We start from the raw sequence: 27,125 nt of genomic DNA on the forward strand, positions 1-27,125 counted from the left end.
CTCCGCTGAGCATTGGTGTCCCTCCTCGAAACCGAGCGAACAAGCACAGCGAAGGCTGAAAGAGCGAACGCAGAGCGCAGCGTTGGATGAAAGACGGCAATAGCGAACAGAGCGCGAGGAGGAAATCGAAGGAGAAGGCTACAGCGAAAGCATGAGGTGGAAAGCGAAGGAAGAGAGTATGGTGAAAGGCTGAGGAGGAAAGCTGAGAGCCACACAAAACTACGAGATGGCGCCATAGTAGCGCGCGTCACAGTGTGCCGGTGACGGCAGTGTGTGCAGTGTGCAGTGTGCAGTGCATAATGAGATTGATTTTGATGTACATGAGCATGGCATGACATTAGAAGTTGCGTAGCGTGACGGTAAACACCATGTACATTTTGCGCTTCGAATTTAGTTGTGTGTGAACGTAACGGAATCGTCACTAAAGCTTCACTTCACATGAAGGTTGACATATGCATTGAATCTTCCCAACATATGACAGTGTTCAGTAAAAATATCAGGGTAATCTCGTTCGTGATTACGGAAAATATTTCGCCTGTACTACTTCGCACTGGCCTTAGATGTATAAAATGAAAGGCGTGTGTTGTGTAACAAAATGCTCTAGGTGAAGCACCCGACCTCAAAATTTCAACTGATGAAACACTACCGTTTTAGTGTTGGCATGGTTAGAGGTTGTTTTTTTATGTCTAAGATTACTGAGGCAGTGAGAAAAGGCTCTACATACGCTGGCAGTCCGTGCTGGTAGAATGAGTCTCGCAGTATCCCAGCAGGAAATACTGTAAGAAAGGGCTCACGTTAATGTAGCAATAAATTATAGTTCTTATTTGGACCTCAAGCATTGGGTAAATGCTGTGCCAAAAACGAAAAGACGACAAAGAAGCTTTTCATGAGTACAAGTTTCGAATATTCAAGGTTGAAGAACTCATTTATGAATGAATGCTAAAGTATTCGTCATCTCAGAAGGAAACAGTAATCACATCCTTTTATAACTCGTTTATATTTATGCTAAAGACACACATTTGGTCCATTTATTCATTTGTTCTAACGCAAACTTATTTGCATTTATTCAATACACGCGCACGAGTGGTAAAAATTAAATTATGGGATTTTACGTGCGAGAACTAAATCTGATTGTAAGATGCGCGTAAGCGCTGGTTAGGTGAGACTTAGTGCATGGAAAGGACTGCAGAATTATGAGGCACCCCGTATACAACAAATACGGCGTAACTCCTAATTCTGGGCTTACCCGTTGCGGTGGCTAAGGCTCTGCGCTGCCAAACACGAGGTCTCCGAATTATATCCCGGCCCCGGATGCCGCATTTCGATAGGGACGAAATACAAAAACGACCGTGGGCCATGGACTTGGTGCACGTCAAAGTAATCCAGGTGGTCAAAGTTATTCCAGAGTGCCCCCGTACGGCGTACGTCATAGTCAGATCGTGGTTTTTGGAAGTACAACCCCAGTTAATTTTTTTAGATCCTGGGGTGCTCTTTGCCACCACCGCCTTTTAGCATGAAATCCAAGTACGATAAGAATGCGGAACACACGCGCCATATGCTTCCTGGTGCGAGGAAAAGCATGCGAGAGTGAGCTGAGAAAGATGGTGACTTGATACGCGCCCAATGTTGGAGGTCACGTGTACAAGCGTGCAATAAGGAAGCAAAGCGCGCGTATGCTGTTCTGAAGCCCGGCCGTGGCTGCGTATATCTGTCCGCGTGACTGATGACTGACAGGGCCCGCGCGCTTCAACTTGAAGGTAATCGACGCCGGGTACAATTACTAAGGGCGAGTCGAGATGGCTGGTGGCTTTATGCATACTGTCTTCCGCACACCTAACGTCGGAGGTAACGTATTTAAACTTCGGCGACCTGGTGAAGCGAGTCGCAGCGCATAGCGTTTCCCTCCGCTCTTCTCTGTTAGCGATGTGAGAGCAAGTGCTTGCGGTCACCAATGGAGATCTGTTCGTGTGTGTCGGTGCGCGTGTAGTGCCATGCTTGTTAACTTGCGTGTTTAATTAGTAAGCAGACCTTGACTGCAATTCGCACAGCGGATAAAAGCCCGAAACTGACTTCGTGCAAACGTCTCACACATAGCTATCGATATAATCGCTTCGCCTTTCTGGCGAAATTGTAACATTTCTTTTTCTTTCTTTTAGCAATGCACTGTCATCAAAATTCAACCACTGCAGCAGCGACGCAACTCGTGATGTCGAGCTGACCAACGCAATGTCATACGCACTAAGCTACTGCGGTTTGTGTGTGTGCGTTTGCGTGCGTACGTGCATGAGCGATAACTAGACCTATACGACCTGTTCTGCTGGATTTCTCGGAGACGTGAAATTTACCTCCATAAAAAAAGTACGCCGTCCGCCTAGGTAATCAAATATGACTATTTATCTTTTAGAGCACAGCTCTTAGGCGCCCGTTCCTACGTTGAGCGTCGGCGTGCCTCGGCATTCCTCGTAACCTAGCAAGCGAGCACAGCGAAAGATGAAAGAGCGAACGCGGAGCGCAGCTGGGGATGAAAGATGGTGATAGCGAAGAGAGCGCGAGGAGTAGAGCGGAGTAGGAGGTTACACTGAAAGCACGAGGCGGAAAGCGCAGGAGGAGAGTATGGCGAAAGGGTGAGAAGGAAAACTCAGTGCTGCGCAAGACGGGCGCTGCGGCGACGACTGCTACGAGACGGCTCCAGAGTAGCACACCATTCGTATGCATGCGGCGAGCGCGTCGACCGATACCATAATGGACACAAAGCGCTGCATGAGCGGAGATCTGCCTACAGCGTGTGCTGTGAATCGCCCCCACGTGTCGCCATCCACGTTCTACCTCTCGCGATCTCCCGATTATAGAGGCAGTCGCGCCACTCTTCGCTCCGTTTGCAATGTGCCACACGAGAGAGATTGTCGGCACCAGCTAATACATCCTGAAAACACATATAGAGATGCGCTCAAATTTAGCGTTAGGGAGTGTCACAATTGTCGGTGAACTTTTTCTTTACTCTATGAAGCAGGCCTTTCTGAAGTCACTTTCTATTCACGTGGCAAAAAGCTTACACAAACGCTATTTCCAAATACCTATCCACCGAAGAAACTTGCTAAAACTGCGTTCGCTTGCAGTTAATATCGTCCCGAGCTGATAGTGAGTTGCTTTTGGGTAACGAAGAACTGGAACACCAATATATTTCATTGCCAATTTCAGGCAGGGATGTCTTCAAGGGAGTGGTTGTCCTAGCATTCCTGCTTTATTGACATAACTTCACAACTGCAGGGCTTTCGTTTCAGGGTTTTAATACACGTCCTAAAGGCGATATGCAGAAGCCTAAACAGTCAATGTCAGTTAATTATTGAACTCCTTACTTCTAGAAGTGGGCTCGTTGCCGGTACTTTTATCTTTTAATGTTTTATTTGAAGACGCTGTAGTCGTAGTAGTCATAACGTATACCGTGATACACAGAATTATAGCCTGATCACTGGTGTTTCTCAGTGGGCGTGAAGCAGCAGTAATATTTCAGACGGTTCTGGAGAATGCATATGTGAAACATCAAAGAAGCACCTCAAGGAAACTGAATGAATGTTGTGATTCGATCTTTTAGTATGCCGTAGTCAGGGCAAAAAAGAAATACGCGGCCTTTTTACGCTGTCTGACTTTTGCAAGTCAGTCCGTGTAAAAAGTAGTACGCAGATTTGTTGGCACTGATACTAACAGTAGTGATGCAAATATGGCTCGGAAAAGCACTAGCTGCGCAAATGTGAGAACACATAAGTTCCTAGTGTGCAAGGAGCATTCGTTTTTATTCGTTGCAGCGGGCAGCAGGTTGGTCTTTTACGGCACTCTATAGGCGGACGAAGCAATGGTTGTCAGCTCAGGCAGCATGCAGAAGCCTTCAATGCTTGATTATTGCGTTGGGTCCGTTTTTTAGGAAACCAAACTGGTCTAAAGCGAACTCAACTGGCTCTGGAGCCTCCACGGCTTTGTTCGCTTCCTGCGCAGTACTGTAAAGCAATGGGGAGCGTTGGACAGTATTGCACAGTAATGAATAAGGGAACTTGTACAGGCGGTGTTCAACATGTAAGGAATTAGACTGCTACTCAAGCGTCGGTCAGAGGTTGGTCCGAAATCTACTGCGTGCTTTTGTGTGAGCTAAAACCCCACAGGATGGGAATGATTGCTTCTAATGGTTTGTACATAGCTGCCGAAACACTGATGGATAAATTCTCCTGAGACCTCCTCAGGCCCATGGTGGGGGGAGTAACAATGCACCTCATATTAGTCAAACAAAATTATCGAAATAACGCGCACTAATGGGCATCTTCCATTGATTGATTCAACGTTAAAACAGCCTAGACGTGGGAACATTAAATCAGACAACCTGCCAAAAGATTTTATGTTTAACTGCTGCTCTCATGGAAACATTCTGTTGCCGAATCAACCAAAGCGCACATTATGAGTCGTTTTATCCTAGGTGTGCTTGACACTGCAGGCTAGTTTCGACAATATCGCCAGTCGAAGCTTCATTTTTTGAGTCTCCCCAATGAGCTAAATAATGTCATCGCTTAGCAATACTTAAAGTTCATTCGCTATTCCAGAAGATACATTACATTGCTAGTAGACGAATTCAAATGGAAATGTATAACAGCGTGTAGAAGAACTGCCCGACAAAATCGCTCCATTTCTATAGGCCCGGTAAGGGGAAGGAAAGAACTGTAGACAGAAATTTATCGGGCAAGTAATGTTCGCCATTCACCTAATGTACATGAATTGGTTAATCGCGGAAAATGATAATCAACGCTGAAAAACACAATATAAGAGCTTCACAGCAATTTCTGGTGCACAGTTCTTTTTTTTTGTAATTCGTAATATTTACCCATTTCATTCTTTGAGGGTTTGTAGTACGCGTTTACGACGGCAGGCGCCAAGGACCACCTGTAAAGACGTCATAAATAAGTTCTATCAATACGAAATATTCGTTATGATACTTTCTTGAAGGAGGGGAGTAGTCGTTAAGGTTTATACAAATGTTTTAAAAAATTCGCAGTTTCACCCGAAAGGTAAAGTATCGATTGTGATAGCAAACTATTAGTTATCTATACGAAGTCACGATAGTAGTTTTATCAGGCGTATGAACTTGGAAACATTCGCTTACTAGCTCAATCAACAAGCGTGGTGTCAGCGCGCACAAGCAAACATGAACATACCGCACTCGGTGAGCGCGCACACTCGCTGCCATAACGCTGGTGCCAGCAAGCGCAGCTGCCGCAGCGAATTTAGTGACCTTCGTGCTGTCTGTCACTTCAACGCTGGAGCGGCGAGAACGGAGCGCGCACAAAGGTATGAGCCGTCTGAAGATTCGTTCAGAGATATGGCGCGCCATAGGCAAGCCAGTTGCACCATTATGCAACTAAAAAGTGGAATTGTATTATATTGTTGAGTCTAATGACGTTGCCGACGATTGCATCCATAAATACGTGCCTGTCGTTATCTGGCTGTGTCCGAAGTAAGAGCAGCTTCCTGATTGCAGCATTGTCTTGGAATGATAATATAATTTTAAAAAGTGGGTCGCTGATGTTGAAATGTCGGAGCTGCAATGAATAAAAGAAATTAATGCATTAAGGACCAAATTTGCGGCAATAGTAGCTTGAATATGAACCTTGAGCTTTTACTTACGTATTGAAAGCGGTTTTCCAAGATGGTGTCGTCTAGAATCCATGGCGGAAATCCAATCTTCTTGGTCATTTTCTCCAACTGAACGAAAAAAAAAATATTTTTGACAGTTCAGCATTCTTCTCGTGATATAATGCCGAAGACTATCTCTGCCAGAAGTGCTGCTCGCTGATCGTAGCATCTCCATAAGACGACAACAGTATCTTCATGTACGTAGACAAGTTAACCGGCTTAAGTTATTATGGTAAAAGTTACTGTTTTTGCCTAAATACTAACATGAAGACGCAAGATTGTGTGGTGCCTTGGCACCTTGATGCTGCCTTCTAGATTTTCAAGCCAACTTGCCGTATGAAGACCACGATTCATGGGAGTTTTTCATGGTTTGTCATGGCACAACAGTTCAGGTCAATTTTGTGCCTTCTTTTTTTAGAATTCATGTCAAGTTTAACCATGATGACCAGCAAGTCGAAAGCTTCTATGAAGACCTGGAATCGGCAATGGGTAAAGTCAAAACAAGATACACCATACTGATGGGCGACTTAAATGCAAGGGTGGACTAGAAGCAGGCTGGAGACAAGTCAATGGGGGAATATGGCATAGGTCATGGGAATAGCAGGGGAGCGTTCTTAGTAGAGTTTCCAGAACGGAATAATTTGGGGGTAATGAATACCTTCGTGCGCAAGCGGTATAACCGAAAGTGGACGTGAAGGAGCCCGAATGGTGAGACTAGAAATAAAATAGACCTCATACTCTGCGCTAAGCCTGGCGAGATGTGGACATGCTCGGCAAGGTGCGCTGCAGTGACCTTAGGATGGTAAGATCTCGAATTAGCGTCGACTTGAGGAGGGAGTGGAAGAAACTGGTACATAAGAAGCCAACCAATGAGTTATCGGTAACAGGGAAAATAGAGGAATTCCAAATCAAGCTTCAGAACAGGTATTCCGCTTTAACAAAGGAAGAGGAACTTTGTGTCGAAGCAATGAACAACAACCTTATGGGCATCATTAAGGAGTGTGCAATAGAAGTCGGTGGTAACCTGGATGAGTGGTTTAGATAACAGAGATAGGATAGATAGAATAGAGATAGGTGTGTAAGTCAGCCTTCCATCACATTACTAGATGTCGAATTTAACTTCTTGCGCAACCACCTTTGATGTGCATGTACCGGCTTCTCTTCTGCTTGGTAGGCGCATGCGTGACAAGAGGATATATATATGTGCTATCCTTCCTTCCATTAAACAGTTGTGAGTCCTTGGCCGTCTTTCTTGTTTCCGTGGTTTTATTCGCGCTAAGTTACTACTTCAAATAGTAACCTCGTTAGAGAGCATACCGGTAAGCAATCGCAGGAGACGAAGGATCCGATTAAGAAACGCCAATGTATGAAAGCCTCTAACCCTGCAGCTAAAAACGAACTGGCAGAAATTTCCAGCTTAAGCAACAAGCGTAAGATAGGTGACATAAGGAAGTATTATATGGATAGAATTGAGCAGGCTCTCAGGAGCGGAAGAAGCCTAAAAGCAGTGACGAAGAAACTAGGAATAGGCAAGAATCAGATGTATGCGCTAAGAGACATAGCCGGCAATACCATTACTAATACGGATAAGATAGCTTAAGTGGCTGAGAAGTTCTATAGAGATTTACACAGTACCAGTAGCACCCACGACGATAATGGAAGAGAGAATAGTCTAGAGGAATTTTACATCCCACAATTAACGCCAGAAGTTGTAAATAAAGCCTTGGGAGCTGTGCCAAGGGGGAATGCAGCTGGGGAGGCTCACGTAACCGCAGGTTTGTTGAAAGACAGGGGGCAGATTGTTCTAGAAAATCGGGCCACTCTGTATGCACAATGCCTCATGACCTCGTGCGTACCAGAATCTTGGAAGAATGCCAGGGAAATCTTAATCCCTAAGAAAGGGGAGGCCAAAGACTTGAAAAATTATAGACCGATCAGCCTGATGGCTCGCGAGTGGTCCTAGCCAGGTGACGTTGCGTTTGCTTACGTCTATAGTTGACCAAATAAAGTTGTTTCAGTCACTCACCGGTCAGCTTACTGTCCCTTGCGTAAAAAGAATTTACTAAGGTAATCGCAAATAGAAGCAGGAACACCTTAGACTTCTGTCAACCAAAGGACCAGGCAGGGTTTCGTAAAGGCTACTCAACAATAGACCATAGTCATACTATCAATCAGGCGATAGAGAAATGTGCGGTATATAACCAACCCTAATATACAGCTTTGATTTATTACGAGAAAGCGTTTGATTCAAAACCTCAGCAGTCATGCAGGCATTACGGAATCAGGATGTAGACGATCCGTATGTGAAAATACTGAAAGATACCTATAGCGGCTCCACAGCCAAAGTAGTCCTACATAAAGGAAGCAACAAAGTCCCAATAAAGAAGGGCCTCAGGCATGGAGACACGATCTCTCCAATGCTATCAGAGCGTGTTAACGGGAGGTATTCAGAGACCTGGATTGAGAAGAATTGCGGATAGGAGTTAATGGAGAATACTTTATAAACTTGCGATTCGCTGATGATATTGCCTTGCTTATTAACTCAGGGGACCAATTGAAATGCATGCTCCCTGATTTATACAGGCAAAGCAGAAGGGTGCGTCTAAAAATTAATCTGCACAAAAGTAATGTTTAACAGTCTCGGAAGATAATAGCAGTTTACGATATGTAGCGAGGCACTGGAAGTGATAAGGGAGTACATCTACTTATTATGGCAGGTAGTGACCGCAGATCCGGATGATAAGAGTGAAATAATCAGAAGAATAAAATGGGCTGGGGTGCGTTTGGCAGGCATTCTCAGATGATGAACAGCAGGTTTCCATTATCCCTCAAGAGAAAAGTTTTTAATAGCTGTATCTTACCAGAACTCACCCATGCGGCAGAAAGCTGGAGGCTTACGAAAAGGGTTCTATTTAAATTTTGGACGACGGAACGAGCTATGGAAAGAAGAATGATGATTATAACGTTAAGAGGGGGATAAGAAGTGAGCAGATTGGGTGAGGGAACAAACGCAAGGTAATGACGTCATAGTTGAAATCAAGAAAAAAGAAATGGGCATGGGCAGGACATGGTAATGAGGAGGGAAGATAACCGATAGTCATTAAGGGTTACGGACTGGATTCCAAGCGAAGGGAAGCGTAGCAAAGGGCGGCTGAAAGTTAGGTGGACGGATGAGATTAGGAAGTTTGCAAGGATGACGTGGCCACAATTAGTACATGACCGGGGTAGTCGGAGAAGTATGGGAGAGAAGTATGCTGCTGCTGCTGCTGCTGCTGCCGCCGCCGCCGCTGCGGCTGCTACCGCCACCGCCGCTGCTGCTGCTGCTGCTGCTGATGATGATGATCTTCGAATAGTGGCTTGCCTATATTAGGGAAGCTTGGAGAAGTTGTTTTATTGTCGAAGGCAAAATAGGTCTTACAGAAACAATGATAGAAATAGAAGAAACCTGTGTGAGCTATGCCGATTTCCTCTGTCCTCTTCTTAGCGCTGTTTTTGTGAAGTATGGCCTACCTAGAATCGGAGATTTACCGTTGGTCACTGATGTGAAGCTTCCTTATTTAAAACTAAATGTCGCAAGAGACAATGCGACGTTGATGTCATTTTTTTATTCAGAATGCTTGCTTGCATTTATGATGCACGTGAAATTGTGATGCATAGTTGTAACAAAATACAAAGAAACACAATCCTAGGACCAGAATGGCCGTGTTTTTGTTTGCTACAACTAAATGGCGCAACCGACCACCCTTAGAGATCGATGTCATGCTTAAAAGAAACATTTAGCAGCTAGTTCTGAGCATGGTGAAAAATGCCTTGCAGGTGACATAATAATGTGGTTAGCATTCTTAGGATATATCACGTACTCTTGGGCAGCTGACGGGCTGTCTATCTGCCTATGTCTCCAACGTTTTCTGGCATTCTGCATCACTGGGCAGTTCATGGTGGACGAATGACTTACGTATCGGGCTGCTTTGCGGAGGGTACAGGGTTCGAAAATAGCGGTCCCACCAACTTGGGTGACCGGTTATATGGCCCTATGTATCCATGTACCCCTCTTCAACAAAACTGACTAGGAAAAATGACGACGTGCCACTCGGCCTGTGGTGTCCTTAATGAGCCTATTTGACACCAATTTTAGGTCGCTGCTTATGTGACACTTCTGTGTTGTGCTCTTCAGTAAACTACTTTGACGTCAACTTCAGTAAAAAGGTATGTGCCATTAGGGATGTCACTGTACAATGGCAAAAGATATCACTTAGCGTTCTCCGAGGGTTGTCGGAAACAAATCCGTGCCATGCACTGGCTTTAAGGTGGTGACACTAGATGGCGCAGCGTGTGCAGTAACAACCGCAAGAGAGGATCCCGGCGGCAAGCACGTTGCTGCTTTGGCAGTACGTTGTTTCGTTACATTGCTCCAATGCTAAATGCATTAACGTCGACATTCATCGTGAAGGAGGTTCTTCCGGATCTTTGGTTCTGCTATACAACTCTTTATGCCATGTGAAACAAAACAATAAACCAGCCAAGGCTATGGTCGAGCATCATTGCGACGTTGCGGAAGGCTAGTAAAGACATCGAGTACCCTACGGGAAAGGGGTATACTGGAGATAATACGTGCAGAAATATACCAACATAATGAACTATGTCCAGTTCTAAAGTAGTATTGCATATAATACACAGAGCAAGCATTTTGTGAAGTTTCTTTGAAAGTTAATGGGAACTACAAAAAATGGAATTGGCCAGTCTAAAAAAAAGACGCCACTAATGAAGTGTAACGTCACACCTTGTTCAGAGCTGTTGTCCTTGTGGTGCCTTCCAGCCACGGTCTTTGGGAAAGCGACTGTTGGAAGGTCGTCATTATATTTCTTATCATCATTTCGACCTAGGAGGCGGCAAAAAGAAAAACGCCGTTACATGATTTCTACAATACAACACTTGGCATATCACTGCTCATAGGTCCCCGTATTAGTTCCATTATTGAAACCCCATTAGCATTGAAACCCCATAATTTATTTTTACAGCGAAGCTGTCTATGCGCACCCGTGCCGTCGTTGTCGGAGTTCGCGAAAACTACCATCATCAGCAATGGCTCGAAAGTCGTCGTCTTCCACAGCTGGCTCGTTGGCGGCCCTCGGTGCTACCGCGCGAACGCGCTCGTGCCATTGCTCCCGCGTTCATTGTCGTCGTCTTGTCCAGATGGCTCCACTGCATCTCGTCATTCTAGCGTAGAATTTCACTTCTGTCGTCATAATGGGTAGGCCACGTCTACGGGGGTATGAGCGAGTGCTTAAGGGGGCATGAGCCATTCGTTGTTTTACGGGACATACAGATTTAATTTTGAAGCAATTTAATATTGAAGAATCGCAAGCGCCAATGCCGGACGAATCCTGCTAACCACGCCACCGAGCCAACTTGAGACATTGAACGCAAGAGACAACGGCGGACTGCGGGCATACCGTGACTGACGTCATTCTGTCCGTCGCAGCTGAACGTGTGTTTAACCTCATTAAGAAACGCAAAGATGTCAATCGTCAAACCAATCCAGTCAATCGCCCAACATTGCAGAGCCCGCATCTCCTGTTGTGGGCCTTGCGCCCAATAAACGGAGCTTTGCATTAGTGGTTCCGTAAATTCTATCCTAGCTACAACTTTCAGAAGGCCACAAGTAGTGCGTACTCCTGAGTAAAGCTGCCCTACCACGAGTGTCAGTGAGAGTTGGCTCGTGAACAGGCTCGTCGACGTAGGTCCGGCCTCACGCGCAAAAAAAAAGAAACACACAGACAGGGGGGGATAACCTCAAAAAACCACTTCTTAAGCATGCTCGCCACACGAAGCACACAAAAATGAGAATGAGGTGAAAGAAAGTAAAACAGAAGACTTACAAGTTAGAGTGCTTGCGAAATTTGGCTTGCATGGTGCAACACTCGGTGTAGCTAACACAGCTTAGCTGTTCGAGCATCTTCACGGACTGGAAGGGGCGGTAATTTTTTTTTTATTACACGGAACTCGGAGCTTCTCGTCCTGAGAGCAGAGACGCGAGGACGACCACCTATCTATATCGAACCCGATCCTAACTTCTCGCTCAACGGAACCAAGATCCCTGCAGTCGACTCTCTTCGCGTACTTGGACTCCACATCCACAAGGACGGATCAGGGGTGGCCACTCTCCCGCGTCTCCAATGCACACAGTCACAGGTTACGCACCTCGACAAGAGGATCACAAACCAAAGACGCGGTTCAAGGAGCACGACAGACTAAGCATAATTCAAGCTCTCCTAACTAGCCGTATCACCTACGGAACTTCCTACTTGACGCTCAAGCCGGCAGAAATCAAGAAACGCAATGTTGTCATTCGGAAGGCAATAAAAGTAGCCTTGACTCTCCCACCGATAGCATTAACGGAGAAACTCCTCAAGCTCGGCGTCCACAATACGTGGGAAGAGCTTGTCGAGGCTCATAAGATCTGCCAACTAGAGCGGCTCAAGCTCACACCCACCGGACGTGCAGTTATGCGCTACCTCAACTATAGTGAAAGCATCATTGCATACACATACCAGAGAGCAAGAATCCCACCTGCAGTCCGGCACTGCATCAGCGTTGCATGTATACCACGCAATATGCATCCAACTTATCATAAGGAGCGACAGGAAAGCAGAATCCGCGCACTCAGCAAGAAATACGGGAGAGACCCTGATGCGAGGTACACCGATGCTGCCCGGTATGTTAAATGATACGCCTTTACCCTAAGCGTCACGGATCACCAAGGCAGAGAACTTGCAGGTGTCACCATCCAAGAAAGAGCCCCCGAGACTGCAGAGGAAACGGTGATTGCTCTAGCAATAACAACTTGCCCTAAAGTAGCAGTAATCCTAACAGACTCCCAAGCAGCAGCTCGCAACTATCAAAAAGGACGCAGATCAGAAACCGCGCCCAAAATACTTTTAAAGCAGATTGCACGCACCCCGCTCCTCGAAACCAACATCAACTGGGTTCCAGGCCATCAGGGCATGACAAGAAATGAGGCGGCACACGCCGCTGCCCGCGAGCATACCAACCGGGCTTTCCTGCTATACCACACTAGGCCGGCCACCAACGTTGATGACATCGCCCTGAAGTACTCGGAGCTTCTGCAACACCGCCGACTCAGCAGAATAACGTACGCTTCACCACACAAGAATCTGAGCACAGAGGGAAAAGTCATCCTGCGCCACATACAGACCAACAGCTACGTATACAGAATAATCATGCAAAGACTGTATCCTACGCAGTACTCGCACACATGCCCCTATTGCGACGTTCCAGACCCCCTGCAACACATGGTCCAGGATTGCCCACTGCGTGACACATCCGCAGACCCTGCCCCACAAGCTCCACAAGACGACTCCAAAGAAGGCCGCCCTATAGCAAAAGAAGAGCACCCCAACTCACCGCAGATCCATACCACAACTGAAACGTGAGAGGCCAAGCTTTCCTCTGATGACCTTGACGACAAACGCAGTCTCGTCACCCAGGCCAAGGAGGCAACCCAAGCCAGAGGGTACTTGGAATAAGGAAACTCCCACCTAGGGCGAACCGGCTTCTGACTCGGATTACTGTTTCAGAAAATAAAAGTTCAGGCCTCTATCTCTCTCTTTCGCGCTTCATTACTTGCTTGTTTGTTTGTTAATTGTTTGTGTGTTCGGTATGTTTTTTTCCGTGTAGCCTCGTTTTAAAGCTTAAGTAAACATAAATAGTTTCATTTAATTATGTCACAATGTTGCAGGCCATTACGAGTTACTTCGAAAATTCAACAGCCCAGAGCATCTTCACCGAGTGCATTCCGTTACAATTACGCAGTGTACACCTGTGTTTGCCACGGTCCTTCAGACAATGCCTTTATAAGTTGTACTCACGTCCTCTTTGGCTGTAACATTGAAGTGCTTGTCGATGTACATTCGGCCAATAACGAAAGGCATCGCGCTGATGACTTTTTCAAGGCACTTCTGCCAAAGTGGCTTTTCTTTTTGCACTCCATACTTTTGTTTTAATAGACTCTGCCAAGCGTTTCCGAATTTTTCTGACGTCAGCAATAGCAGCCGGGCGATGCGTCTCCACGCTGCAAAATTGTACATGTCTGAACTGAAAAAGGTGAATTAAAAATTCCAATAATCAGGGTACTTGGTTGTCCTCGTGGTCTTGAAATGTGATAAGTGCTAACTACTTACAGCTCGTATTCGGACTTGAAGAAATCATTGGCCTTCTCGAAGTAGGACATCCCCAACATTACGACCTTCTCATTCTGATCTAGCGTAATGTTCGCTAGTGAGAAGGCCCTCTTTAGGCACTGTAGGAGTGGAATCTGGAAGCAATTAATATATCAGCCGCAATCCTTGGTTTAATAGCCCAAGAAAAGACAGAATATGGATCTGCGCTGGTATTGCTTGTTTCAGCCTGATCGTTTCGGTTTCCTAATACGACGCAACAAGATCGGATTCTTTTCCCAAACATATCACACCTCAAAGCACTGTCTTAGGAAGTAGAGTTGAACAATAGATTAGGACAGGATCTGAGTCCCACAACACTTCAGACATGCACATGTGCTCGACAACACCGTGGCGATTGAATGAATGCTTTCAGAGTTAATCGCGACATAATTCCTCAAGAATTTGCCCTACCTGCATGTAGAGTTGAATGCTTGTATTGAATCTTTCTGGCGACTTATTTACTCCACTACTACTGAATGGCCGCTTGCAAGCATTTGCTGACATGTCGTCTGCCACAAAAATGCCAAAGGCATTTTTGCGGCCAGCTATCGTTTTCTTTTTATTACCTCCACTCACACATGTATTCTTGCTTAAATGAATCCTGCAACACTCCTTGAGCGTGGTAAATAAATCATAGCAGAGCGTGAGAGAATGCTTTACGGAACCCCTGAGCGAAATATTACTCAATTTCCCGCAGGGAATAAAATAAAACCTTTGACTGCCAAAATATTGGCAAAATCGTGTGCTTTCATGTGAAATGCTTTGCATGACATTGATAAAATATGCTTATGGGTCTCTTCAAAGTGTATTTTAGCATTTTCTCGCGCAGACATCTTCCTGTGCTAAGAAACAAGTAAGCGAACTTTTGACACAAGCGCCCACTTCCATAACACCAACAGCAAATCTTCCATCTAGCTTTTTTCTTTTTCTTCTTCTTGTAGTTGTTGCAAGTACTAAGCCACTGGTAAATGAAAAAGAAAGGGCCAGATCTTACTACGCCCATTTGATCTTTGCTCTAGCTTGTTCTATGACACCTTCTCTATTCTTTTCTTGCGACCAAGTAGGTCAGAAGTGCGCAAAAGATTGTAGAAGAGTAGAACGAAGAACTATCGTACGTTCGGCATTTTTATCTCCAGTTCACCGATAGTCTTCTTTTCGAAAAAAGCTGTAATGCTTCGTCTTGAGGGCAGACCTGATGTCATCTGCAAGAAACGTAGATTTCTTAGAAAAAGAATTTTTTACAAATAAAATATGAGTGCAGGCGACCTTAGGAAAAACAAAGAACATCTTTGGATGAGCAGTTAGGGCAATAAAGTTTCACCAGGTGTGATTCTGCAAATTGCGGATCTTGTATAATGTTGTAGAACATTAGACATCCATGCGCAGTCGGGGAAACTACACCGACATGCGGACATAAAGAAACTTTAGATACATACATAAAGGTAAACAATTAATATGATAGAAATACCGGGAGATCGGCCTTAGTAAAAATTCTGACCTACTACTTAACATTGGAAACTAGGAATCGAAATAGAGAAAGAGACAAAACTGTTTATGTGTAGGACAAACGTAGTGTGTTCAGTGAACATGAATTGCAGATTCTGTTCAAATTCTCAAATCTTAACCACTGTCATGGGGCAACTCCTTGGCTGCATCTAAAGTCTCTCGCTAACGGTGGAACGACCAAGGTCGCAAGAGAAGCTTCCCGGAGAAGGCGTAATGGTTGAGCTTTGTCAAATGCCCTGCCAGTCGTTGTAACTCCACAGTGTACCGTGGGCAGATGCAGAACACGGGTTCAGAACTCTCATGTATATTGCACTGCTCGCCACCCATTGCATGGCGGACAGGATTTAGGTTGCTTCGAGTTAACGCCGCTTCTAGTCCTAACGTGTGAGCTTGTGTGTATTTTCTTTGGACATTAACGTCAATCACAAGTCTGGGTCTGTTCTTTAAAAATGGCCGGGACCAGGTGGGCCATGTTATATCCCAATATTTTCGGGAAGTGTGACGTAAGCGGCATAATAAGTCTCTCTTTGACAAAATGCGAGACACTTCAAGGGCACATTATTGCGGGAAATTTTTGCCCTTTTGTCAGCGAGACCATTTCTTTCTTAGCCATGGTGCCCTAGAACGCATTCAAGTTGTAAACAATGGCCCATTTTCAGTGCGAAATTGTGTATTTCTAGCACACATTTAACAAGCAGACATCAGAGAATTCGTACATTATCAATTTAATTTGCTGCTTTCATGTCACAATTTACTGGTGAGGCCTGATTCTGTTCTACGCTTTCAAGAGAAACGGCCTCGCGGGCGACTACAATCTTTGCTGCCGTTGGTGATCTTTGGTAGTCAATACGCAAGGTCCTATTTTTCGTCAAATTTGACAATACGAATGGTGCGATGTAAGCAGTTGGCAACATCAAGTTGTCAGCACACGTAAGTAGAGAAGGGGAGTGATTTGCATAGATGCGTGATAGGGTCAGTTGCCTAAGAAGAAGAAGTCATACATAACATTTACTATCTCCTTGAATACAGCGGTGTCCCAGAAGTCTTGACAAAGTTCACACAGATAGAACTGCTTATTTCACGGGAGAAAAAGGTGGTGCACTCACGATGCGATATAGATCTTGAAAAGGCGCTCTCTGTAGGCTAATTATGGATTGTTCTATTGCTAGTTCCGACATTAGTGGCTGGTGAATAACGCAAGATTTGGAGAGGTTCGTAGAAACGCTAGACATGTATTTCGCAGATACGCAGTTCCGCAGTCATGCCTTCGATTTTGGTGGCATGTGGCAGACAGATATTACCGCAATCATTGAGCGTGTTAGTTCTTTACCGTACGTAAGTAGGAACTGTGAATTCTTGACGAGAAGGGTAAGCTTAACGAATGTTGTTCATGAAAGGGGGTCCTACAACAGGAGCAATGTTCATTCTGACGACGCACACCTTACCCTTGCATGATATCCAACCATGCTTTAAAAACAGGCAAGTTTGCAATCAAGCTCTCTCGCATGCTAAGACCACGACAAATTTCGTTCGATGATGACGCCTAAAAATCTGTTGTGAGATAGGTATGGTATTGTTGTACCATCAGTTCTACTCTTACTCTTAGCTTACACTCACGCGTAAACGCAAGTACAGCATACTTGGCCGTCGAACAAAGGTACACCACACAAGCGCAAATCCGACACAGGCGCTGTGCGCTGCAGCATTGTGCCAAGTTATACCCGCGAGACAAGATACATGCATGTAGAAATGTTATGTGCGAATAAACTCAATGAGAGGAAGATGTACATCTTCCTCTCATTCCACTTATGTGACCATGTAACTAGGCGCATAACACTTCGTGAAACCATGTGTGTTGAAGGTCATCTTTCAACTTACTGCCGTCATATGTGTATGTTCCGCCGTGCTAGTAACAAAGTTCACAGCAACAAATAAAAGAGGTGGTATGCAGGGCTACTGTGATTATAAAGGTAAAGAACTAGTTCGTACAGGTGGGGGAGAGGGAATGGCGTAGCTTTATAAGTTACAGTGTGGAGAGGGCCTATTGCTATCCACGTGTCTGTGCTGCCGGAACTTCCATGCGGGTCAATATTCCGGCCGTAAAATGTAGGCTGGTTGGTGAGGATTGAAGTTGTTTGTAGCGCGGGAAATTTAGTTGGTTGTGCTGAAGTTTTTTTTTCTTTTGATTTTCCTTGTCGTTGTATGGCAAGGGTGAAACGAAGGACGAGAAGATGGTCTGACGAGAACGGCCATTCCTGTCTGACAGTGTGAAGGAAGGCCCGAACAAAGCAATCCTTAGAACATTGAAATTGCCATCGCAGTAAAACGGCCGCCTTGTTTGTGTGGGATGAATCTTGAAGCCCTGCCCTGGGTAAACGTCAAAATATAGCTCACATTATTTCTTCGATGTGGACAACCATTCGCATGGTGTGAGTGCCTGTCGTGGAGAGTAACGCCTTTGGAACACGTTGCAGATGATCGAAAGCGAATATTTTAAAGCTGTGAGTCTAAAACAATAATTAGCTTTGCCTCTCGTTTGAAATCACACATGTTATGCAAGCTCCCACAAAATTGTAGTTTCGACAAAAAAAGATGAAGTGTAGGAATCTGGGAACTACTCCTAATCTGACTAAGTATCCCTCCATGGAAGCCTACAGTAATTGAAGTAGTGGTGAAAAGATGGTGTCGTTGTAAAGGTATATTTTAGGAGTTATTCACCAGTCGAACGTGTAGCTTGAATGTTATTTGGCGCGGCGATCAATAATCCTTACGGCTGTAGCAATATGTTGCTATTGTAACGTGAAAACAGTGCCTTGGAAGCGCGAAATTATGTATTTGAGTGAGACATAATGTCCGTTTTAGTATTATTAAGTACCGCAATATAGCATATTTGGAAATAATAATAATTGTACTATGTACTTACCTTAGCAAGCGTTGCTTCAAAATTGAGGATTCTTTTAGCAACATTCATAGCGTCGTCTGCAGTAGCACTTGCATTGAAAACCGATACAGCTGTGGCGACAAGAGATAAGTACGCCTCTACAGTGCCGTTATTCTTTGTCGTCAATGGATCAAGGAGCTGCTCTCTCGCTACAATTGGAAACGGCATCTCATCCAGCTGGAAAAAAATATTAGGTTATAGCGTTATAACCAAAATGATTTCAGTCATTTTTTTTTTGTCCCGGAACAGCGATCATTGTGAACTGGTTTTAAGGTATGCGTGTTAAGAGACTAAGACTCAATCATGAACATCAACATCACGCATCAACATCACGTAAACTTAAATAAAAGGAGTACTTAATGGCACTATTTACATAAAACACTGCCCATGTTATCGCCTCGTACGCCACGTGGCCTCATCTACAGTCACACTGCGCTTTGAACGCCTCGTGATTTTCGGAAATGCTGCGAAAACAATATGCGGTGTTCGCAAAAGAATCAATCTGCTCAATAGTTCATTTGGTAAAGTACTGCATGTAAAAAGATATGACTGTTTTAAGCAAGCAGGTGCATTGCGCGGAGAATCTATTTATGTTTAAGTTCGCTGTATGAAATCACGCGAATTTTCAGGCACCTAAGAATATTGAATAAAAAAATCTGGTGCTCTTTCTTCTCTTATGGCTCCAGCTCATTCGGTCGCAGCCTGCTATAGCTTCTGCAGCACTTTGGTAATCACGATAAAGAATTTCACAGAAGCTCGTGAAACTTTTTAGGAGACAGTAAGCAAAAAGATAACCTCTCATTTCATGCCCTATTCCTCGAATTGTGTTGTATATTATGGTGCAATAAAGCTCGAATGAATAAAAAAAATTATTGTTTCTGCAAGAGCGACTAGCAAAGCAGTGGGGAGCGTTCACAATTTTATTCATAGCAATCAATAAATCAATCCAATAATTATTTGTGAGATTCCAGACAAAGTAGTAGCCGTAATATAGGATCATCTGATGGGGCATTATCCTATAGGGTAATCCTAATCAGCAAAAATATAAGACTCGGTTCTTTCAGCCCAATTTTCGTTACTTCCTGTAGACCTTATTTTAAAATGCATCCGTAGTGCAACCATATTTTCTTGTATGGGAGGCCTGCTTTGCATGAGAATTATATTCTGGAAGGTATACCGTCTATAAGCTCCGCCACTGAGATTTATTAGAAGATCGAGTAGTGGAGGGTACTTTATTGAACAGAAATGCCTCAACGTTCAATAAATCTACCCACAGTGGCAATTCTACGGCGAAGATGTTTATGGCTAGCCTGCAGTGAAATTTTCATATGCGCGAGACACTTTGTCGTCGTTCCAAGCCCGTGCCTGCCTTGTTTCCTTCCGCTCTTCTGGAGTGGCACATATGTCGCGCTCGTGAACTTGGCGCCGGTTAGCGGTCCCGTCGAAATGTCACGCATGCCTCCTGTCCACCGGCTACTCGCGGCAGCACAGCTACAATCACGTGCGTGGCTAGTTTTCTCCGGCTCCCTGAGGCGATGGTAATCGCACATGTTGGAGCACTTTCATAAAACCAACAGCTGCCGAGCAGCACGATTCATCGAGCATGGGCGTAGATTTGACTCTAGCTAAGAACGTGTCCAACATTGTACGCGAGCCGGTCAGTGTGACCCACCAAGATAATGAACTACCAAACCGATCAAGACAATAAATGTGTGCGCGTTCCTTCAGTCACCATGACTACCCATCGGGACAATAAATGAGTTCGTACCTTTGTTCAAAATTCTGTGTCGCCTCTGTGTCGTGTGCTAAACAGCTTCGCTGATTGTCCGCGTTCACAGAGGGGAATTGCTCATGAGTTTTCTTTTATTTAACGCTCCTCGGTATGCAGTCCGCGCAGCCACTCTTTGGTCATCTGACCTCGTGCTTAGCTTAAGGACGGCTATACCGCTTGATTTTTCTTTAGTTCGAACATTTCTTTCATAGATTGCCTGTGACAGTGTTATTTCACCTTTATCATCTATTTTTATGAAGGAGGTGGTCACTACTGGGGAGACTAATCGCAATTTCTTACTAGCTAATAAAAATACTCACTTGTTTTCGTTTGTAATCCTCCCTTATGACACGTGTTGTTATAGCGAGATGAAAGTTTAGCAGTAGTGAACTCTTGTTTACTTAGCAGGAATCTAAGTCCAGCCCCACTTTTGGGATATGCGGCCTTGAAATGTCTGATACGAAATACGTGGGCCTTCCCAATGCCAAAATTAGCAAAGCATGCGTGAAGAAGTTCGGCACCATCTTAACCGTAACTCCAGTGCAATTCCTTAGCAGCATTTCGAGGCGGATATGTCGAAAGTGGCAATAGTCTTAGGATTTATTGCTTTCGCATTCGGAAGACGCTACGAGAATAATTAAAATCCTAGGTAGAGAATCCAATTTATAGGCCACCTTAAAAACTGTGATTTGCCACTGAAGTGACGTCCGCATTTTCCGGTAATTCACATGAATGGGCCGATTGTGCAATATGATCCATGTAACTTAAAAAAAAAAGAACTAGAAAAAGCACGTGCGATATACTTGAAAAGTTGCGTTTGTCATCTCAACACTATGCTCTGTCACACGGTTTCATACCACCTATAATTAGCAAACATTACCACATCTCTATTTTGAAGCATCTTCAGCGCGAGACATCCACAAGGCACCTTACAGAGATGTGGAGAGCTTCGCGGCCGGAACGAAGCATCCCTTCTCCGCCGGCCAAGAGGGGGAAACGTGCTTTCCGATCGCTCAAGGTTGCGCGGACAACGCATAGCTCTAGCGTCTAGGAAAAGCTTAACCAGGTGCGATGGCGGCACGCATAGCGTGGGAAGCTAGCCGCCAGAATAACTATACCAAGGACTGCTGCTGATGAGGGCGAAGTACCTTCGTGTAATTATAATAACCCTAATAGGACTACTTTCGAAAAAAAAAAAGGAAATGGCCCAGAGGGCTATACTACGAGAGCTATGACTGATAGTTTTCTATATATATATATATATATATATATATATATATATATTCATCTCATCTATGGGATCGCATTCGCGCGCTGTTTCTTTGTCTCTGCGTGTAGTACAGTTAAGAGAGCCAGTTTAAGGGCGGAGAAGAAGAAAGAAGAGAAAAGCAAAAACTGCAGCGCCGTGGTTTTAAGGCGCACCCGTGGTAGAGAAATGGAATGCGATATAAGCGTGCGTAGCCATGATACGCACACGACAAAACCGACTATCGCGGACAACATGAGTCTCTTTCCACGTAAGTGTGAGGCTCAGAGGAGGAGCTGTGGCGCTTGAAAGTAGCCTGGGGCCTGACGAACCAACCGACTGAGCTATCTTTCCGGGCAACATCGAAGGGTCACGAGTTCAAATCACCTGTTATGTTCCGTTTTTTTTTTTTTTTCCGCCCCTTTTTCTTTCTTTTTTTTCTTTCTTTTAATGTCTTTTCCTTTATTTTATCACTGTACGGGAACCCTCCTAAAAAAAAATAAAAAAAAAATAGATATATATCTTGAAATATGTAAGGCCTCACATGTGCAGGTCATAAATACGAGGTTCTCTAGCCGAGTGCCATCCATGCGGTATAACCGAGCTCAGATTGGTCCACCTTGACTGACCAAGTAGGGCACCACTGTAGGTTAAATGAGGCGTACAACTCCTGCGGGACCCGCCGTGGTTGCTCAGTGGTTATGGTGTTAGACTGCTGAGCACGAGGTCGCGGGATCGGACCCCGACCACGGCGGCCGCATTTCGATGGGGGCGAAATGCGAAAACACCCGTGTACTTAGAATTAAGTGCACGTTAAAGAACCCCAGGTGGTCGAAATTTTCGGAGTCCTCCACTACGGCGTGCATAATCAGAAAGTGGTTTTGTCACGTAAAACCCCATAAATTAATTTTTAATTTAACTCCTACGGGGACGGTAGAGTATCCGTCTCCAGTGCAAGAGGACCGTGATTCAAATCCCGGTGCCGCGCTATTCTCCACCGGAAAATACAAAAAAAAAAAAACCGTGTGTTGAGAAAATTGCACAAACAGGCCTGGAGTGCGGCCTGATCCCGGTGACCAGAACCGGTAACGCACTCTCTCACCAGAGCAGGATTGGCCACCCTGGTGCAGTACTTGGCCACAACCTCCTATATGAATACAACAATCGAACCCCGGCCCTCAGTCCCCAGCAGCCGCGAAGCAACTGACCACGGCGGCGGTCAGATCTGTGACGCTGCAGAGGGTGCTAAGAATACCTGGCTCCGGACAGGCCGCCATTGGAATCTGAACCTGGCAACGTTTAACGTTAGAACGCTATCTAGTGAGGCGAGTCTAGCAGTGTTATTGGAGGAATTAGAGGGTAGTAAATGGGATATAATAGGACTCAGTGAGGTTAGGAGGACAAAAGAAGCATATACAGTGCTAAAAAGCGGGCATGTACTGTGTTACCGGGGCTTAGCGGAGAGACGAGCACTAGGAGTCGGATTCCTGATTAATAAGGAAATAGCTGGTAACATACAGGAATTCTATAGCATTAACGAGAGGGTGGCATGTCTTGTTGTGAAACTTAATAAGAGGTGCAAAATGAAGGTTGTACAGGTCTACGCTCCTACATCTAGTCATGATGACCAGGAAGTCGAAAGCTTTTATGAAGACGTAGAATCGGCGATGGGTAAAGTCAAAACAAAATACACTATACTGATGGGCGACTTCAATGCCAGGGTAGGCAAGAAGCAGGCTGGAGACAAGTCAGTGGGGGAATATGGCATAGGCTCTAGGAATAGCAGAGGAGAATTATTAGTAGAGTTTGCAGAACAGAATAATATGCGTATAATGAATACCTTTTTCCGCAAGCGGGTTAGCCGAAAGTGGACGTGGAGGAGCCCGAATGGTGAGACTAGAAATGAAATCGACTTCATACTCTGCGCGAACCCTGGCATCATTCAAGATGTAGACGTGCTCGGCAAGGTACGCTGCAGTGACCACAGGATGGTAAGAACTCGAATTAGCCTAGACTTGAGGAGGGAACGAAAGAAACTGGTACACAAGAAGCCAATCAATGAGTTAGCGGTAAGAGGGAAACTAGAGGAATTCCGGATCAAACTACAGAACAGGTATTCGGCTTTAACTCAGGAAGAGGACCTTAGTGTTGAAGCAATGAACGACAATCTCATGGGCATCATCAAGGAGTGCGCAATAGAAGTCGGTGGTAACGCCGTTAGGCAGGAAACCAGTAAGCTATCGCAGGAGACGAAAGATCTGATCAAGAAACGCCAATGTATGAAAGCCTCTAATCCTACAGCTAGAATAGAACTGGCAGAACTTTCTAAGTTAATCAACAAGCGTAAGACAGCGGACATCAGGAACTATAATATGGATAGAATTGAACAGGCTCTCAGGAAAGGAGGAAGCCTAAAAACAGTGAAGAAGAAACTAGGAATAGGCAAGAATCAGATGTGTGCGTTAAGAGACAAAGCCGGCAATATCGTTACTAATATGGACGAGATAGTTCAAGTGGCTGAGGAGTTCTATAGAGATTTATACAGTACCAGTGGCACCCACGACGATAGTGGAAGAGAGAATAGCCTAGAGGAATTCGAAATCCCACAGGTAACGCCAGAAGAAGTAAAGAAAGCCTTAGGAGCTATGCAAAGGGGGAAGGCAGCTGGGGAGGATCAGGTAACAGCAGATTTGTTGAAGGATGGTGGTCAGATTGTTCTAGAGAAACTGGCCACCCTGTATACGCAATGCCTCATAACCTCGAGCGTACCGGAATCTTGGAAGAACGCTAACATAATCCTAATCCATAAGAAAGGGGACGCCAAAGACTTGAAAAATTATAGACCGATCAGCTTACTGTCCGTTGCCTACAAAGTATTTACTAAGGTAATCGCAAATAGAATCAGGAACACCTTAGACTTCTGTCAACCAAAGGACCAGGCAGGATTCCGTAAAGGCTACTCAACAATAGACCATATTCACACTATCAATCAAGTGATAGAGAAATGTGCAGAATATAACCAACCCTTATATATAGCTTTCATTGATTACGAGAAAGCGTTTGATTCAGTCGAAACCTCAGCAGTCATGGAGGCATTACGGAATCAGGGTGTAGATGAGCCATATGTAAAAATACTGGAAGATATCTATAGCGGCTCCACAGCCACCGTAGTCCTCCACAAAGAAAGCAACAAAATCCCTATAAAGAAAGGCGTCAGACAGGGAGATACGATATCTCCAATGCTATTCACAGCATGTTTACAGGAGGTATTCAGAGGCCTGGAGTGGGAAGAATTGGGGATAAAAGTTGATGGAGAATACCTTAGCAACTTGCGATTCGCTGATGATATTGCCTTGCTTAGTAACTCAGGACACCAATTGCAATGCATGCTCACTGACCTGGAGAGACAAAGCAGAAGGGTGGGTCTGAAAATTAATCTGCAGAAAACTAAAGTACTGTTTAACAGTCTCGGAAGAGAACAGCAGTTTACGATAGGTAGCGAAACACTGGAAGTGGTAAGGGAATACATCTACTTAGGGCAGGTAGTGACCACGGATCCGGATCATGAGACTGAAATAACCAGAAGAATAAGAATGGGTTGGGGTGCGTTTGGCAGGCATTCTCAAATCATGAACAGTAGGTTGCCACTATCCCTCAAAAGGAAAGTGTACAACAGCTGTGTGTTACCAGTACTCACATATGGGGCAGAAACCTGGAGGCTTACGAAAAGGGTTCTGCTGAAATTGAGAACGACGCAACGAGCTATGGAAAGAAGAATGATGGGTGTAACGTTAAGGGATAAGAAAAGAGCAGATTGGGTGAAGCAACAAACGCGGGTAAACGACATCTTAGTTGAAATCAAGAAAAAGAAATGGGCATGGGCCGGACATGTAATGAGGAGGGAAGATAACCGATGGTCACTAAGAGCTACGGACTGGATTCCAAGAGAAGGGAGGCGTAGCAGGGGGCGGCAGAGGGTTAGGTGGGCGGATGACATTGGGACGTTTGCGGGGACAACATGGCCACAATTAGTACATGACCGGGGCGGTTGGAGAGGTATGGGAGAGGCCTTTGCCCTGCAGTGGGCGTAACTGTGCTGATGATGATGATGATGATGATTTTGGAGCGAATATTTCCTTGCCACTGATCCCGACATTGGAGATGCCTGGTGCTTCTGTCTCGACGATGATACTTGGATCACTGGATATTTTCAACTAGGGATGTGCCCTGAATAGTCAGCTCGGGCGTTTGTTGTATGTGCATCTGGGCGTGTGCTACTCGTTATGTGTCCAAACAGGCAACTTGGATATGTTCAGTTGCTCATGCACCACTGACTACGGGAGCATTCTTGTCGAATCTTTCAGAATGAGGGTGGGCCAGAGGGCAAGGTGCCCGTGAAGAAGTAAAAAGTTCGGTACCCAAAGTGGCCGAATGTCAATGAATAATAAAGAGAAAACAATATTACCAGAGCGCGCAGAGTAAAAAGCATCGAGCTGCATAAAGGTGAAGAAAGAAACGCAAAATGACGAAATTTCAAGAATCATCTAAGAATAGGCTTCGTTTGTCACCGAATCTCACATGTGTGTGGTATCCACCATTCTCTTTAATCGTCCGTTCATCAGAGTACTTTAACTTTGTGGTAACCCACAGCGGCAGCCATTCGGTTGCAACATGCGTCCCATCAGTTCACGTTTGTCAGCTGCGCTGATTTGCCAAGCATTTTAACCACATGATCGGTTTGCATGGATTACCTACTCAAAACGTTACCCGCTGGTAAGTTCAATGCTTTTCTGTATGCCTAAAATAAATTAGTGGTGAAAGGAAAACTAAATAACAGGAACACACAACCGAAATTCTGCAGGCAATATCGCGTAACGGCATCACCAAAATAAAGATGACGATATAAATAAAACATAAGTTCGCACTTTTCTGCTGGCAATCTTAACTAATCAAAGTATGCTGGTCAACTGTATTAACAGGACAAAAGCAACAGAGCGACAATTTACTGAATTGGCAGAATGCCTTTCCGAGCACTCATATAATAAACCATGCTTAGATAAATTAATCCTGAGAAGGGTGAAATTTCTTCCTCGCTGTTATGACATACCGAAAGTAAAGCGCTAAAGGAAAGTACACACACAGCCACATAGACTGAGAAAGTAAATGTGCATGTCTCGTGTACTCGCTGTGATGAGGTGTTTTTTTTTTCTTTTACATTTCTTGTGTGTATTTCACTTTTAGTATGCTTGAATTAGTTTCTGAGATAGTACCACCTCCTCGTAAATCCTGTTTCACTACACTTAACATTATTAATAACAATGAATTGCCAGATTAATTTGCTATAATTGTCGTGAGGCAAAGCACTGCCGCACTTAACTCTGACTCGACAATGCTTTGAAATAACAAGTTATTGCATGCCTTCTACCTGCAGCCGACATTCACGGGAGATCAACGTCTCTTGCATTCAAGCACAGTGAACATACGCACCTCGATAATAAACCGGTCTTTATTGTGCAGGTCTTCAGCGACGTCAACCGAAAAAAATGGCCACAACGATGTTGTCGTCAGCAAATGTGAGTAGTTTCCATAAGGAAGCTCAGATGTTCTCATCACAGGCCATACAGGAAATCCCATACGAGTACATTCATCTTTAACCATCGGGATTAGCTGCTCTTCTGTGAAATCTAGAACACGCGATATTTTAAGCAAGTCAGTGGATTTCTTCAGAAAGCATAGCGAGAAAAAATT

The 27,125-nt window shown here is 44.8% G+C and overlaps 1 long non-coding RNA gene across 1 annotated transcript in view; it reads left to right on the forward strand.

Annotated features, from left to right (window-relative positions):
* LOC140214201 (uncharacterized) overlaps window positions 1-27,039 on the forward strand; it is a 58,256-nt gene extending 31,217 nt beyond the window's left edge. Inside the window, exon 3 of the long non-coding RNA XR_011891122.1 lies at window positions 26,895-27,039. This is a non-coding gene — a long non-coding RNA (uncharacterized lncRNA). The remainder of the gene's footprint in view (window positions 1-26,894) is intronic.
* Window positions 27,040-27,125: the final 86 nt, after the last annotated feature.

This window comes from Dermacentor andersoni, chromosome 11 (assembly GCF_023375885.2).
Source record: "Dermacentor andersoni chromosome 11, qqDerAnde1_hic_scaffold, whole genome shotgun sequence".
Classification (NCBI taxonomy): Eukaryota; Metazoa; Arthropoda; class Arachnida; order Ixodida; family Ixodidae; genus Dermacentor; species Dermacentor andersoni.